Raw genomic sequence first — 13,275 nt, forward strand, 5'->3', positions numbered from 1 at the left:
TTTTGGTAAGTAACTAATTAAATACTATATTGTATTTTGGCATTACACTATTTCAACTGCTGTAAACATTACCTACATAGTGCATAATATGCATATACTTATCTAATGTAGAAATACAGAACAGACGCCATGAGTGTTAAAAAATAATATCAAAGTAGGTATAGTCGGGATACATCATGTGTTAACTAAAAGTGATTCTTTTCGGTGTCTAATGACTCGTATTGCAGGATTGCATATTTGCAGTTTGCTTCCTAATAGGGAATCCTAAACATGCATGCGGCATCTTATGTATGTGTGTAATAATGAGATCTTTGAATGTCATTCTAATTACTTTTATGTTTAAGAGTCATTATTCTATGCAAATACTATGAACTTTTGACTTTATTGATTGACTATTAGAAGAACCTAAATTCTGTAAGCACTGTTTTCACTACGCATTTCTTTTGTGAGCACTTCAACGAGCAAACGTTTACTTAATTCACTTAAAAAATCATTTTTTAAATTTCAAATAAGCAGTTGTTTAGCTTCAGTATGTATGTATTTTTTTATTTTTATTTTTTTACATATTTTAATGAAAGAGTTGTTGCATCTACAGAAAAATAATATATTTTTTAATATTAACTTCTTACCTAATAGTATTTTAAAAAGTTACATTAAGTACATTCATGTTTAAATTTCATTTCACCAAAAAAATCTTTAATTGTTTCAGAACTAGTTAATAGTATGATGTAACAACATTAAAAAAATGTTTTTTCTATAACAGGGCTTCGAGCTTTAGTAATAATCCTTTTGATTCGGATGACGAATTACCTATAGCTTCAAATTCAACTTCAAAGAGTAAATCACTCAATAAAACGAAGAAATCAAAAAGGCGGCAGTCAGATTCAGAATCTGAACCGGAACCACCTGTAAAGCGTAAGAAAGCGCTTCAAAAAAAGCCTGTCAAGGCTGTACGTCCTTCATGGGAGTCTGAGGTGAGTTATTACACTTTATTTTTACGGTAAATATAATATTATTACAATTGTTTTCAAGAAATATTAGAATTCTGACTGAATATAAGCATCAACTAAACTCTTTGAGAAGATATTAATGGTTTTTTACATCATTATATTTAATTATTTAATTATTAGTTAATATTAGTTTCGCACGTTTGAATATGGAGCCTAAGGTCTAAAGTTCGATTCTTGAGCTGGATCAAATAAATTGTTAGCTTTAGGAGAGGTTTCGCAACTCAACTCTGGGTTGTTGAATTTATTGATGGAAACCTATAAACAATTTATTAATAAACATTTTATTAAGTGAGTTAATATTTTTTAATAACTAAAAATATTATTTTTGTCTTTTCAGTACGAAGAAGAAGTGGTGCAAAAGCTTGAACCACTTAAAAATTTTATCACCAAGAAAATAGCATCAGGGTATTCTACCCAGCGAAAACCAGAGAAATTAATAACGGAAGGCGATTATTACTTAGAACTCCGCATCTATAACGCTGCTGAAGCATCAAAGATAAGCCCGGGTAATCGATGGCGTCACGCCCTTTTTACTTATAAGTCATGTATGGATACCAACTCAGAAATTTGGCAGGCAACGAATCGCTTGGTCGCTGCTGCTAAGGAAGATTTTAAAGGGGTTAAACCTACACTATACCCAGCATGAAAATTTTAACTGTATTTTACTAACTTCAAATAATAAGTACTCTTACTTAGTATAATCTCATAATGACTTTTTGTGATATTTGTAATATAACAGTGCCAAAATACTTTTCACACAAAAAAAGTTATATTCATAAGTCTATTTGTTTACTTCGCACAGAATTCGATAATGTTCAAATAATTGGAACTGCTTTTAAGAACAGAATACTAAGCTATCGTGTATGTCCATCAAAAAAATTTTTGTTACCTGAGCAATTTTTATCTGAAGTTGTAAATACGATATGTAATTTAGTAAAAAGAAGTCTTGAGAAACATAATGCTCTTAAAATAAATTTTGAACTATTTGCGACTTTTACTTTGCCAAAAAATAATGAAAAATCTTTGAAGTCGTTTAATACTAAATATGTACAAATTTTTCAATCCACAAACATAAAAAATATATATTTAGAGTGTGTAAAAAGCCTGCTTAACAAATTATCAGAGTTTGAACATTCAGAATCAGGCTGGTCTTTTGACTCTTTGAATAATTTAGAAGTAAACATTAATAAATACAATCCTTTAAGGACAGGCTCCTATATTCCACTACCAATAAAAATTCTGAAAACTAGATCTTGTGTAAATATTAAAAATAGTGATGATAAGTGTTTTCTGTGGAGTATATTAGCACATATGTATCCCACCAATAAAAACTGTAATAGAGTATCTTCATATCCTCATTATTCAAAAGTTTTAAAAATAGATGGTATGTCGTTTCCACCATCTTTTGAGGATATCACATTATTTGAAAAAAATAATTCTGACATAAGTGTTAATATATACAGTTTAGAAAAAAATGGTGATATTAATGGACCTCTGTACAAAACCAGCAAGCGTAAACTTGTTCATGTTAATTTGCTTTACATTACTAAAAACAATAAAAGACATTTTTGTTTGATAAGAAACTTTGAACGGTTGGTTCATAGTCAACTTACTAAAAATAAGTCTAAAATTTTTTTATGTGAGGAGTGCTTCATTTATTTCAATTCAGAAGAAAAATTATGCAAACATAATTGTGCTAGAATTAAAACTGTTCTTCCAGAGAAAAATAGTAAATTATATTTTGATAATTATGAAAGAACTCAAAGAATACCAATTGTGATTTATGGTGATTTTGAAAGTTTATTAAGAGAATATTCTGATAAAAGTAAATCTGGGCATACTGAAACCATACAGGTTCATGAAGCCACATCTTTCGCGTACTATATTTGTTGTGAGTCTAAACCTGAACTTAATGAACTGGTTTCATACATAGGAGCTAACTGTGCTCAAAAATTTGTAGAAACAATTTCAAATGATGTCAAACGATTACATGCAATTTTGTCAGAAAATAATCCCATGAAACTACTTACTGAAACTGAAAAGAAATGTTTTCATAATGCAAAAGTTTGCTGTATATGTAAACAAAAATTTACATCCACAGATAAAATTGTAGCAGATCATGATCATTTTACAGGGGAATATAGAGGCGCGGCTCACAACATTTGCAACTTGAGTGCAAAGAAATGTCCTTTTATACCTATTATATTTCATAATTTAAGTAATTACGATTGCCATCTTTTTATTAAAGAGTTAGCGAGTATTAACGGTCGTATAAATATTATTCCAAAAAATAAAGAAAAATACATATCGTTCACAAAATTTATATCAGTTGATTCAAAAACTGCTGCTCAATTGAAATTCATCGATTCTTTTAATTTTCTCAGTTGTAGCTTAGATAAATTAGCTAGATCTTTACATCAAGACGACTTCGTAAACTTGCGTAGGTATTACAGTGATCAGTATTTATTTGATTTGATTTGCAGAAAGGGTGTCTACTGCTATGATTATATAGACTCTTTAAAACGTTACGATGAAACTGAGTTACCAAAACGAAAACATTTTTTTAATAAACTTACTGCAGAACTTATTTCGGAAGAAGATTATAAACATGCAATGAAAGTTTGGAAAACTTTTAAAATAAAAAATTTAGGCGAATATACAGATTTATATTTAAAATGTGATGTACTATTACTAGCAGATAGTTTTGAAAAATTCAGGAAAATTAGCTTAGAAACCTATTGCTTAGATCCGTGCTATTATGTTTCTTCACCTTCTTTAAGTTGGGATGCAATGCTTTTGCATACCAATGTAAAATTAGACCTTATAACTGATGTGGAGATGTATCAAATGATTGAAAAAGGTATACGAGGTGGTCTAGCTCAGTGTTCTTTAAGATATGCTAAAGCTAACAATAAATATATGTCTGACTATGATATCAACAAATCAAGTAGCTTTTTGGTATATTTAGACTGTGTGAACCTGTATGGTTATGCAATGATGATGAAACTTCCTACAAGTAATTTTAAATTTTTGAACAAAGACCAAATTGAGACATTTGAAATTGATTCTATTACTGTTGATAGTAACATTGGTTATATACTTGAAGTAGATCTTAGTTATCCATCTGAAATACATGACGCTCACTCAGATTTACCATTTGCTGCTGAAAAATTTACACCTTTTGGTCATAGAAATGCCAAGCTTATTGCAAATTTATACGACAAATGTTCCTATGTTATTCACTACATCCATTTAAAAGAATGTCTTAAAAACGGCCTAAAATTGTTAAAAATTCATAGAATTCTATCATTTGAACAAAAAGAATTTTTGAAACCATATATTGAATTGAATACCTCTTTGAGGCAAAAAGCAGAGTCTGAATTTGAAAAAGACTTTTTCAAAAAACAAAATAATGCTATTTTTGGTAAAACCATAGAAAATAAAAGAAAACAAGTAAATGTAAAACTTGTTAATACATGGACAGATAAGAATAATAAGACAAACAGGATTATTGGAGCAGAAAAGTATGTAAGTGCGCCTAACTTTAAATGTTTGTCGATATTTACAGATAATTTGGTGGCAATCCAATTAGAACAAACGAAATTAATTTTGGATAGACCAATTTATGTGGGGTTTACTGTTTTAGAGTTAGCTAAAACACATTTATATAACTTTCACTATTCTATAATGAAACCATTATATAAAGAAAATATTGAACTTTGTTATACTGATACTGATAGCTTACTATATCGCATATATACTGATGATTTTTATTCAGACATGAAAAAGAATATTAAGTTTTTCGATACCAGCAATTTTAGCGATAAAAATGTTTACAATATCCCTCAAGCAAATATGAAAATTCCGGGGTTTTTTAAAGATGAGATGGGTGGAGATGTTATTGTTGAATTTGTTGGCTTACGAGCAAAATTGTATTGTATTGAATCACAAAAAATGTCTATTAAAAAGGCAAAAGGAGTGACAACATCTGTTACCAAAAGTTTGGATATAGATAAATACAAAAATGTGTTATACTACAATCAATCAGTCAGAAAGAATATGTGTGTTATTAGATCTAAAAAGCATAATGTATATACCCAAAAAATTAATAAGTTAGTTTTAAATAGTGAAGATGATAAAAGACAAATTTTAAAGAAGCAATTTAAAACGTTGCCGTGGGGGCACTACAGTACAATTTTTTAGTTGTTAATTTGTACTAGATTTTATGTTATTCATTACTGTGCAATTTTGATTGTTCATGTATGCATGCAAATATTGAAATAAATATTTACTACTCATCATCACTTACATTTTATTATTTTACCTTTTAGTTTTTTATTTTTATATTTATCGAGATCAATAACTTGAGTTATAGTGATATCATAGCAGGTGATAATGTTTGCTTACTGACCTTTACGTTTGTTTATATAGATCTTCAATTTCAACATTATATCCTTATCACCTTGGTCAAGAAATGAAAATGCAGTAAGCAAACATTAAGCAAAATTAAAAACCTTTACATTTAAGGGAATCGAACCCTTGAAATATTTGAAAAAACTTGATTGTACTACCTAATATTTACATGGAATACGTAAATATTATTAGGTACTTAGTACAATCATAATGTTTTCAATTAATAATTTAAAATTAAAAAAAAAATCAATTTTATTCTTTAAACCACGTTTATTTCATAATATAATGAATTCATGCTACAGCTCCTTACTCTAAAAAACACTATTTTTATAAACAAAAAATATGATGATATTTAAAAATAAGCAAATTACATTTCAACAATAGTTCACATTTATATGGAGTGAGTAATTTTTGACATTATTTTACCTATCAAATTTTCTGTAGCATCCATAACTTCATCGTAATTATCCTTGACTACATACTGTGCACTAACACTAGGAGTATCACCATTTATATTTTCATCTTGTTCTCCTCCATTTAGTCCATAAATATTTATTTTTATTAAATGAAGCCGTCTTCCAGTTGCTTTGCGAATAACATAGGATGTTGATGTAGAAGTCGGGGGTGAAACAGGCTTCAATAGTGATAAACTGCATTTTTTCTTTTTTTTCATCTCCTTACTAGATGCTTGAACTGGTTCTGCTGCTTGTTTTTGAGCTAAATCCTCGCAAAGTCTCTGAAATTCAGTTTCCGCGAACCCGTTTACATCTTGTGCGTAGTAAAAAGGATTTGTTAGATTTTCGTTGGGTAAGATAGGAGTCGACATAATTCTGAAACAAAAAGAAAAATAATTAATAAATAACGGTAAAAAAATACATGCTTTACTAAAAGTCAGCACATTGTTATAAAATAATTATAATAACTTACCAAGTAAAATACTCGATATTTATTATGATAAAATTATGAGCGCGGCTACTGTTTTCTTCGGGAGCTGTAGCAGGAATGAAGCTTTAATAAATAATAATTAATCTAATACTGTCTTGCGATCTAAAACGATGTAATTTGAGCAAAACGAAAACATAATGCTTTAGTGACACAGCATCACATTCCAAGTTTTTCCCGAGAGCTGTAACAGGAATGAACATGCATCGATAGTAAAATCTTATATAATCTTGTATTCTCAAATGGGTAATTTGAGCAAAGTGAAAACAAATCTTTAGTGACACAGCAACGCATTCCGAGTTTACACGTGTATGGTGTCATTTCTTTAAATTGGTTATTAACATTATGTTACATTTTAGTTATAAAATTATATAGAATATAATGTGAAGACTTTATAACAGGATTTTATCTTTTTTAACAGAAAACACAATGAAGTTGATCAAACAACCAGTAACATTGGAAATTAACAATTTAAATATAGAAGCGTCATCAATCCAAAAAAGGCATAGTTTGCTGTTGCCCGATACGATTCGCTGTATAATATGTGGACCGTCAAATTGTGGCAAAACAAACACAATGTTAAGCTTATTACTACATCAAAATGGACTCAAGTTTCAAAATGTTTACCTATATTCTAAAACAACATTTCAACCAAAATATTGTTTTTTGAATAAAGTTTTAAGCATGGTTCCAGCTGTTAAGCTCTTTACCTTCAAAGATGATAAAGAGGTTATTCCTCCTACTGAAGCCTTGAAAAATTCTGTATTTATTTTTGATGATGTTACTTGCGAGAACCAAGTAAATATCCGAGATTATTTTTCAATGGGTAGACATAAGAACATCGACTGTTTTTATTTGACTCAAACATATTCTAAGATACCAAAACAATTAATTCGAGATAACGTAAATTTTTTAATAATTTTTAAACAAGATGATATAAATTTGAAACACATCTATAACGAACATGTCAATTCTGACATGACTTGGTCAGACTTCAAAAAATTATGTTCAGATATATGGAAAGATCCATACACATGTTTAATAATTAACAAAGATTGTGAATTAAATAACGGTAGATATAGAAAATCTTTCGACGTTTTTGTAAAATTTTGAATGAAATGATTTAAACAGATTGTAATTTAAAATTAGTTTCATTTTAATTTTTACTACATAGTTCAATGGTTGTGTAAAATAATTAAAAAAAGAAATGGAAACAAGTTTGAAAAAAGAGTTAATTAAATCAGTAAAGGCTATTAAAAGTAAAGTAAAAAGATTACGTGATGAAGATGAAGAGTTAGAACTGAGGCGGAAAAAAATATTTAAACCACTGTCTGATCCTTTGAAAGCAATTGTTACACTAAGTAAATATGCTACAAACAAATCTTATCACGAAACTAATTGTAACAACGCAAGTGTTGGAAATAATCAATCGCCTGAAATTCCAAATATAAACTCAAAACAAGATGGTGATATTGAAATTACTCACAACGATAATAACTTTGAAGAAAATCCGAAAAAACAAGAGGAAATGTCTGAACCTTTGGAATTTCTAAATGATGAAGTCAACATTTCCGAAACACTGGCAGACAATGATCTGTTTGGCGAGCAAAGCAATGTATCTATACCATTTGGTATACGTCGCATTAACAAAAAATTGATGATAGGAAATACCCCCGTCAAATTTTCAACTGTAGATGATATGTCTTCAAACAAATTAACTTTTATTACTATTGATGATAAAAGTTATGAACTAACTGCTGGTTTAATAGAACTTTTATTAAGAAATAAACCAAACTTGAATAAAGTAACCGAAAGTGATAAAATCACATATAAAGATATCTTAATTAGTACTAGTGCTCATAAAAGGGATTACAATCCTGCTAATCAAATTAAAGGTGACAAAGGAAAAAAATATTCTCAAATCATCAAACCATTATTTTATGAAAAGGATATGTGTGAAACAAACAAATTAAAGTACGGTGGTAGGCTACCAGTTTTAAAGAAATACAAAACTGATACTGATCTCATCTATTGGGATGATCCTAATGAGTTAATTGAAAGATTAAGATTGATTATTGCGTCCAGAGACGCTGGCAACACTAATCATGATAATGAAATTCTTTCGATTATTGAAGAGTTAAAAGAAGCGGGTATAATAAAAGAATAAAAGAAAGCACATTTATGGAGCGTGTTCAGTATTGATAAGCAGGTTGAACATGAAAGTTGATAAGTTTGGACATCATGTTAATAAGATGCGAAGAATGAAAGGAGTGTTATTAGAATGCGCTTTGAAGTGTACAAACAATAATTTGGATGCTCAGCATAAAAGAGTAAAAAATCTTGCGCAACCGGTAGATTCTAACGATTGTGTAACAAAAGAATACGTTGATGTTTTGGCAGACAATCTTTCAAAAAAAATATCATCAATTAATCAGTTTATTACAGAAATAAATATTAAAGTAAGTAATTTGATCGAAATCACCGAGGCTAGTAAAGTAAAACATGAGCAAAAACAGCGTCGTAAATGAAATACATAAAAATGCAAGAGTAAACTTTCCTCGTCGACATGTTGTCATGAGAGATATAGACGATTTATGGCAAGCTGACTTGATTGATATGAAATCTCTTTCGAAACAAAATTCAGGTTATAAATATATTTTAGTTATAATTGATACATTCTCAAAATATGCTTGGGCATTTCCACTAAAGTTTAAAAATAAAGATCAGGTCTCTAAAGCGTTTGAATCTATATTAAAGAAAGGACGTATTCCAAAAAACCTTCAAACAGATTTTGGAACTGAGTTTTACAACGAAAATTTTAAAAAGATAGTCAAAAAATTTAACATCAATCATTATTCTACATATTCCACTAAAAAAGCTTCTATAGTTGAAAGACTTATAAGAACTTTAAAAAATAAAATGTATAAACAATTCAGTTTCCAAGGAAACTACACTTGGACTAAAGGTGTGCTAGAAGAAATAGTTGAAAATTATAACACCTCTAAACACAGAACGATCGGTTTATCTCCTAACGAAGTTAATGAAAATAATAAGAAACTTATACTTCAAAGATTTAATGTAGGAAAACAGTTAAAAATCCTGAAGAAGAGAAATTTAAAAGTTGGAGATTTTGTGCGCATTAGTAAGTATAAAGGTGTTTTTGAAAAAGGTTATACTCCTAATTGGTCCACCGAAATATTCCAAATTAAAAAAGTACAGAAAACGAATCCTGTTACTTACCTTATAGAAGATGCTAAACATCAGCCAATTTTGGGCTCATTTTATGCAGAAGAACTTCAAAAAACAGAAAATCCTAATGTCTATCTTATTGAAAAAGTTTTAAAAATAAAAGGAAACAAGATATTTGTAAAGTGGTTAGGATTTCCATCGAGTGAAAATAGTTGGATAGATAGAACGAATATTTTATAACTAACCAGTTCCCAATTTATTTATTGTTATTTAAGTGATAGTATAGTTATTTTTCATTCATTGTAATAAAAGTAATGAAAGAGAGCAGTATTCTGAATTGGTTTATAAATCATTTACCATTTGAACTTCATCTACCTGGATATAATTACTGTGGTGCTGGTACAAAATTGTATAAAAGGCTTGCAGGGGGAGATCAAGGTGTAAATAAATTGGATGAATATTGTAAACAACACGATATTGCATACGACTTGTCAACTTCATTAAGTGATCGTCATAAGGCTGATAAAATATTGATGAAAAGGGCTAAGCAACGTGCTTTAGCATCTGATGCAACTTTGGGAGAAAAGATAGCAGCAAATTTAGTTAATAAAGCTATGATAGCTAAATTGTATACCGGGTCGGGACTGACTAGTAAAGCCAACAATTCTAAAACAGTGTCGCCAAAAAAATCCGCTTCAGGCACTGGTTTGAAAAAACACTTTAAACATGTTGTTGCTCATGCAAAAAAGCATGTGCAAAAAATGAAACCCAAATGTAAGAAAATGGCTATAGAATTAGCCATAGCAGCAGCTAAAGAATTGACTAAAGACTCGTCAATAAAACTTCCTCGAATTATACCAATTCCAAAAACTGGTGGAGTACTTCCTTTGATACCTATTTTTGCCGGATTATCTGCTGCGGGTAGCTTAGCTGGTGGTGCTGCAGGAATCGCTAAAGTTATAAATGATTTGAAAGACGCTAAAAAACGTTTTACAGAATTAAAGAGGCATCATGAAAAAATGGAAACCCTCCATATAGGCAAAGGTTTACATATCAAACCGCATAGAGGTAGTTTAGGAATTTACATTTCAAATGAAAAAAACTAAGAGAAAGGCTACCCAAACGAGCGCTCACCAATATTGACATCATCAACCATTCGCAAGACATTCCTTACTTTCGAGGGGTATTTATGAGAGATGAGATGCCAAAACATCCTTTTCGAAAAGAATGTGGTATATTTAATTTGGATAGCTCCAATAATCCTGGCTCTCATTGGGTAGCCTATGCAAAAGTAAATAATGAAATTCAATACTTTGACAGCTATGGAAATTTAAAACCACCTAAAGAGTTAATTCAATATTTAGGAACTGGTATGAGTTATAATTACAAAAATTTTCAAGGTAGTCATCCTTATAACTGTGGTCATCTATGTATAAAGTTTTTAAGAAGTTTTTGGAATACACAAAATAAAATGTATAAATAGTTCAGTAAAATCAGTAAATATTTAGTTTACGATCATGTCTGTAACAATCACTATTACCGGGCACAAATCTGTGTTGGAATCATTTTTTCAACCTCCTCTTATTCTCGATGGTGAATATGAATGCGGTTTATTATATTTTTCTGCTCTGAACTCAATCCCAAACATAAATCATAGCAATAACATATTTGCATATGGTGATGAATGTAAATATTTAAAAATTCCATATGGTACTTATGATTTATATGACATAAGAGAATATCTTGCGAGTAAGTTAGACAACTGTGAAATTGAAATAAAACCAAATAATAATACTTTAACATGCTCACTTTTTTGTTCCAAAACTGTACATTTTGACGTAGAAAACAGTTTAGGACGCTTACTTGGTTTCCCAAATGTAAAACTTGAAGCAAATAAATGGCATGAGTCTGTTAATCCAGTTAACATTCTTCCCTTGTCTGTCATCAGGATCGAATGTGATCTTATATTCGGATCATTTAATAATGGGTTTGCATCACATATTATTCATGAATTTATTCCTAACGTTCCTCCAGGATATCGATATATAGAAATTCCAAAAAATATTATTTATCTTCCTGTTAATAAGAGTAATATATCATCCATAACTGTTAAAATCATTGACGAAAACGGTAACAATATTGATTTTAGAGAAGAAAATATCCAACTGAGACTTCATTTACGTAGAGCAAAATGATAGTGTTTAATAAAACACTTGGATATGAGGTGAAAAGAATCAATCATTTGCCTGCTACTAAAGCGCGTACACGTATTAAAGCAAATCGTAATATTGTAACAAAAAGAAACAAAGATTTTCTCCGATCACTCGGATTCAAAGTATGAATATTCTAAATATTAATAACACCCCAGTATTCGATAATTCTATCGAAAGTTATGAGATCCACACGTACAATCCATACAATAACAGCTTTAAAGAAAATGATGAAATTCGCATTCCAATACATCAGCAAGACATATACATATTACCATGTAATAGTTCAATTTATGTTGAAGGCTTTGCCACAGTGACTGGAAAAGATCAATCGGGGAAAGAAATAAAGAAACCTGTAAATTTTACTAATAATCCTGTTATGTTTCTATTTCAAGACATTAGGTATGAAATGAACGGTATTGAAATAGATCGCGTAAGAAACCCTGGAATAACCACAACATTAAAATCATACATATCGATGAATGAGGGGGATAGCAAAGTCGCAGCATTGTGGGGTTGGCAAATGGATGGTTTTAAAATGACAGAGGGATATTTTAATGCTGTTATACCATTGAATAAAATAATGGGATTTGCCGAGGATTATAATAAAATTATTATAAACTGTAAACATGAACTTATTCTGAATAGAAGTAATAGTAATTTAAATAGTGTAACAATTCACAAGGATGATAATATACATATAGAAGTACGAACAATTCAGTGGCGTGTGCCGCATATAAAAGTTTCGGATCGTGAAAGACTCTCACTACTTAAGTATTTAGAAAAAGACAAACCTATTCAAATAGCATTCAGAAATTGGGATTTATATGAATATCCTTTACTTCCTAAAACTACAAAACATTCGTGGTCAATTAAAACTACTTCTCAACTTGAAAAGCCTCGATATGTTATTTTTGGTCTACAAACTAATAGGAAAAACAGTAAGACTAATGATAGTTCTATATTTGATCATTGCAAATTAACAAATGTAACACTGTTTTTAAATTCACAATATTACCCATACGATTCACTTAATTTGAAATTTGATGAAAATAAATACAGTATATTATATGAAATGTACACTCAATTTCGTCAGTCTTATTATAATCTTCCTGTTGACCCGTTGTTTGATCTGATCACATTTAAAGAAAAGGCACCACTGTTTGTAATTGACTGTTCAAGACAAAACGAGAATTTAAAGACAGGACCTGTAGACGTACGTTTGGAAATTGAAAGTTCGCAAGATATCCCTGATAAAACATCAGCATATTGTCTTATAATAAACGATCGCCTCTTTGAATATAAACCCTTAAGTAATATTGTTCGCAAGTTGTCATGAATGTCATCATTGATGTACAAGGATTCAAGACGGATTCCAATGAGTTTATAGTAAAAGAAATAGCTATATTATGTAATAACCATATCCAGACTTATTTAATCAAGCCACCATACCCATTTTATAATTTAACGAAAACGGAAAGAAAACAAGTTTGTTGGATAGAAAGAAACAG

Source organism: Maniola jurtina, chromosome 14, assembly GCF_905333055.1.
Source record: "Maniola jurtina chromosome 14, ilManJurt1.1, whole genome shotgun sequence".
Taxonomy (NCBI): Eukaryota; Metazoa; Arthropoda; class Insecta; order Lepidoptera; family Nymphalidae; genus Maniola; species Maniola jurtina.